This window comes from Chiloscyllium punctatum, chromosome 36, assembly GCF_047496795.1.
Source record: "Chiloscyllium punctatum isolate Juve2018m chromosome 36, sChiPun1.3, whole genome shotgun sequence".
In the NCBI taxonomy this organism is placed as follows: Eukaryota; Metazoa; Chordata; class Chondrichthyes; order Orectolobiformes; family Hemiscylliidae; genus Chiloscyllium; species Chiloscyllium punctatum.
In genome coordinates, this window is record NC_092774.1 from 31,732,308 (window position 1) to 31,737,723 (window position 5,416).

At 48.1% G+C, this 5,416-nt stretch overlaps 1 non-coding gene across 1 annotated transcript; it reads right to left on the reverse strand.

The window, feature by feature from the left end:
- Positions 1-4,642: 4,642 nt before the first annotated feature.
- trnae-uuc (transfer RNA glutamic acid (anticodon UUC)) lies at positions 4,643-4,714 on the reverse strand. The gene has a single exon. It is a non-coding gene; the product is annotated as a tRNA-Glu (tRNA).
- Between the last annotated feature and the right edge of the window lie 702 nt (positions 4,715-5,416).

Sequence of the window (5,416 nt, forward strand, 5' to 3'; positions counted from 1 at the left end):
ATCACTCTATCCTCTGGGAGGGTCTGCTTTTAGCGTCTTCCGTTCTGATTTGTTTAACCGCAGCTGCTGGTGTTGGCATCTATACTAATGATATCCAACTGTACCTGAACACCACTTCTCTCCCGACTCCTCTGTCATTCATAATTTACCAATAATTTCATCTGAATGCCTGCCCAATTTCCAGCTTTGGATAACAATAAATATTCCCTTAGTTAAATATTGTGAAGTGTGAAGCCATTGTTTTAGTCCCCAAGTTCGACCTGAGACCCCGTGCCCCACCCCCACCCCAGTAACTCTGTTGACAGCCTTTATGTCACTTTAAAACTAGGATGGATAGATTCGTGAAGAGTCGGGGGATGAACAGTTGCAGGAAAAGGGCAGGAAAGTGCATGTGGGGAATGCCAGATCACCCAGAATCCTACTGAATGGAGAAGCAAGCTCAAGGGGCTGAATGGCGTATTCCTGTTCCTATTTCTTCTGGTTCCCGAGCCCTTACCTCTGATACAGGACACTGTCTTCAGTGTGTGACATTACTGAGAATGCTGATGTTCCCTTGTGTCATATCAACAACTTAGCAGCTGCTGAAACCTCTTGCTCCTTTGTTACCTCTAAACACAATAAGCCAATGTGTTCAGGGGAGGCGATGGCCGACTTTATTGTCACCAGACTATTCACCCAGGTAATGTTCTAGGGACTTGTGTTCAATACCTGTCACGGCAGATGGTGGAATCTGAATTCAATATAAATCTGGAATTAAGAGTCTAATGATGAAATCGTTGTGGTTTGTTGTAAAAACTTATCTGGTTTCCTGCTGTCCGAACCTGTCTGATCAACATGTGATTCAGATCCACTGTCAGCTGGTTGAATCTTCACTGTACTTTCAATCAATACCTCCACTATAACCTCCCTACTTTTATACTCCATTTAAAGGCCAATCTCCCTTTTGCCTTCCCTATTAGTCACTGTGCTCCCAGAAGCAGGATTGTGGATCAGTTTAAAGTAGGTCCTATATCTCTGATTACATCGGTACACAAGGCAATGAAGAAAGGTTTCAGCACACTGGCCTTCATCAGTTCGGGAATTGAGTATAGATGTTGGCAAGTTATGTTGATGAGGCTGCACCTGGAATATTGTGATCAGTTTTTGGTCCCCTTGGTGTTCTGACTTCTGACGTCTTCAACTCTGGGTTTGTGTTGAACTTGATGGGATACTTTGTCTAACTCAGCATGTTTAAACAGGGATTCATTTGAAACTTTTCAGGAGGTGAGCTCAACAAGATTGAACTATTCAAAGTTACTTGGACTCTATTTTAAACTTACATCAGGACCAGTAGTCAGAGACACGTACAGAATGGAAACAGACCCTTCGGTCCAAATTGTCCATGCTGACCTGATATCATAAACTAATCTAATCCCATTTGAAAACACCTGACCCGTGTCCTGTGGCAGCTCATTTCATATAAGTACCACCCTCTGCATGAAGATGTTGTCCCTTTAATATATTTCGCCTCTCACCATAAACCTATGCCCTCTAGTTCTGGACTCCCCCATCCCAGGGAAAAGACCTTGTCTATTACCCTGTCCATGCCCCTCATGATTTTGTAACCTCTATTTTGTCACTCCCCTGCCTCTGATGGTTCAGTGAAAACAGTCCCAGACTATTCAGTTCCTCCCTGTAACTCAAACCCTCCAATCCCCAGCAACATTCCCGTAAATCGTTTCTCATGGAGAAGTCAACGTTTCAGTCCTGAAGAATGGTTAATACCCAAAACGCTGACTACTCTACATCCTGGGGCTGCCTGGCTTGCTGTATTCTCCCAACCTCCTGCTTGCCTACTTCGAGTTGCAACATGTAGTGGCTTAGTGTTTACCACTGCAGGCTCACCGTGCCGGGGACCCAGGTTTGATTCCAGCCTTGGGTGTTGGGTCTGTGAGGAGTTTTCATGTTCTCCCAGTGTCTGCGTGGGTTTTCTCTGGGTGGTCCTGTTTTCTTCCATAGTCCAAAGATGTTCAGGTCATGTCAATTGGTCATGCTTAATTGCCCACAGAGTTCGGTACATTACTCAGAGGGAAATGGGTCTGGATGGGTTCCTCTTCGGAGGGTCGATGTGGATTTGTTGGGACAAATGGCCTGTTTCCACACTGTAGCAAACTCATCTGCACTACTTTTGTCACGAACGAATGGCTGAGTAGACTCGATGGGCCGAATGGCCTTAACTCTGCTCTGATGGTCTTGCGGTCTTACGTTTCTCTGGATCATTTCATTTGGCAATGTGCAGCCCCTGGCTCAATGAGCAGCAGTATCCAATGAAAGCAAAGCTCATATGATGGTTGAACTCCTACAGTGTGGAAACAGGTCCTTCAGCCCAACACATCTGCACAGATTCTCCGAAGATTAACCCACTCAGATCCATTTTCCTACCCTCCATAAATTGCACGCAGACCCCCAAGGGTGGAAGTATTCCTGGGTTCCTGGTGCCATGAGGCAGCAGTGCTAACCGTGAGCCACCATGAGGTTGTGGTTGTGGGGGGTGGGGGAGACAATTGCAGTCCAGTAGAAAACAAAAACACTCCCACTGCACACACTGTCAGAACTGACAGAGGTTTAGTCCTTGAGGATGACTGAAGGCAGCGTCACCGGTGGGATCTGATTGCTGGGAGCGCTGGTGCCCCCACTGGTCCTTCCACAAGTTGCAGGAAAACATGAACCTCTTCCCACACTCGGGCCAGCTGAAGGGCCTCTCCCCGGTGTGGACACACTGGTGCTTCAGCAGGGCGGAGGAATTGCTGAAGGAATTCCCGCATTCAGGGCAGCAGAAAGGCCTCCCCCCTCCGCCCCCCATCCCCCCGTGGGAACCAGCTGGTGCTTCAGCAGTGTGGAGGAGCGGGTAAAGCCCTTCCCACACTCGGGCAGGAGAACGGCATATCCCCGGTGTGGACGGACTGGTGCATCAGCAGGGCTGAGGAATTGATGAAGGCCTTCCTGCACTTAGGCAACTGAACGAACTCTCCCCCATGTGGACCCACCAATGGGCCAGCAGGTCGGAAGAAAGAGCAAAGCCCTTCCTGCACTCGGGGCAGAAGAACGGCTTCTCCTCAATATGGACCCACTTGTGTCTCAGCAGGTGGGATGAACTGCTGAAGGCCATCTCGCACTAAGGGGCCGGAGAACAGCCTTCCCCGGTGTGGACCAACTGGTGCGTCACCAAGGCAGAGGAATCACTGAAGGCCTTCCCACACTCAGGGCAGCAGAAGGGCCTCTTCCTCTCTGTGGATCCATTGGTGCTTCAGAACCCTTTCAAATTTCACAATATCCTTCTGATAGGAGGGAGACCAGAATTGTACACAATATTCCAGAAGTGGTCTAAAAATTGTCCTGTACAGCCACAACATAACCTCCCAACTCCAATACTCAGTCAGAGGATTGCGAAAGCTTTCAAAACCCACAAAAACAAACAGGAAAGAATGGAGGGTCAAACCGAATTTTTGAGAGTCACCTTGAAAGTATCAATGAGAAATCGGCGGAGGGGGTTTATTGGGGACCCGTTCTCCTTAAATACACTATATACGTATTTCTCTTGTGCTCTTCGTAGTTTCTCTGTGCTGCAGTGTGTAGTGGCTCGTTGAAATAATCACCTGATGCAGCTTCGTTTGTGGGTGTTGGGGTGATTGCTTCTGTGGTTAAGTCCTTGGTTTGGGTCTGTTGTGTTTCTGTAAATGCCAGTTTGAAGTTCCCCATTGACTGATCGCTCCACTGTGACATCAAGGAATGGCACTTTGTTGCTGTTCTCCTCCCCTTCAAACCAGGAGCCCCCCCCAGACCATAGTCTCACTACTTGGAACACCAATATACAGACTCGTCAAAGGCCTCCACCGAAGGCTAAAACACCTAGTCGAAGATTCACTTCACTCCATTTACTCCATCCAAGAATTCCTGAACACCAAAGACACAAAGATAGAAGAGGATGGAATAATGTTGTCCTTTGACATAACAGCCCTGTTCACATCCATTAACATCAACGTGGCCAAAGAAGACTGAAGGCACTACTCGAAGAAACAAAGACTCAAACACAGCATCAACTTCATCACAAAGATAGCACTGTCAAGCTCGTGGAACTGTGCCTTACCATCCACTTCATACTCAATAACAAGCCCTACAAACAAATCAACGAAATACGCATGAAACCACCAGTATCAGGATTCCTAGCAGAAGCAATAATGCAGAGACTCGAACAAACAGCCCTTCCAACGATCCAACCCAAACTTAGAGTCTGCTACAGCGATGACACTTTTGTCATCAAAAAATGAAACAAATTAGAGGAAACCTACAACACCATCAACAATATCCTTCCTGCATAAACTTCACAAAAGAGGAGAACAACAACAAAGTGCCATTTCTAGATGTCACAGTAGAGCGAACAGTCAATGGTAAATTCAAAACAGCGTCTACAGGAAAACAACGCACGCGAACCAAAAACTTAACTACAGAAGCAATCACCACTACACATACAAACAAATCTGAATCAGGACACTATTTCAACGAGCCACGACACACTGCAGCACCTAGGAACTTCGAAGATCAATAAATAACTGTACAGAGCATTTAAGAAGAACGTGTAACCTATAAACTCCCTGAGAATCGTTTCCCTGACCGGGAATCGAACCCGGGCCACGGCGGTGAAAGCGCCGAATCCTAACCACTAGACCACCAGGGAAAAGCGGACGCATGCTGATAGCTCTACTGAAAATTTCTTCCCTGCCCGGAAATCGAATCCGGGCTGTGGTCGGTCGAAGGCTTTCACCTGTGTATCCAACAATGTCATTTCTTGTATCCATTGTTTCTGATGCGATCTCCTCTACATTGGGGAGACTGGAGACTCCTCGCAGAGTCAAGTCACAGCGGTTGAAGGAACATCTCCAGGACACCGGCACCAATCAACCCCATCGCCCTATGGCCCAACATTTCAAACCCCCTCCCACTCTGCCGAGGACATGCAGGTCCTGGGCCTCCTCCATCGCCGCTCCCTCCCCACCCGATGCCTGGAGGATGAACGCCTCATCTTCCGCTTGGGGTAAAATCAACCCCAGGCCATCAATGTGGACTTCATCAGTTTCCTCATTTCCCCTCCCCCCACCTTACCTCAATTCCAACCTTCCAGCTCAGCGCTGTGCTCATGAACTCGCCTACCTGCCAATCTCCCTCCCCACCTATCCGCTCCACCCTCCTCCCTGATCTGTCACCTCCATCCCCACCCCCATTCACCTATTGTACTTTTTGCTACATTCGGCCCAGCACACCCCACCCCCAATTTATCTCTCCACCCTGGAGTTGTCCTGCCTCTATTCCTGGTGAAGGCCTTTTGCCCGAAACGTCGATTTTCCTGCTCCTCAAAAGCTGTCTGACCTGCTGTGCTTTT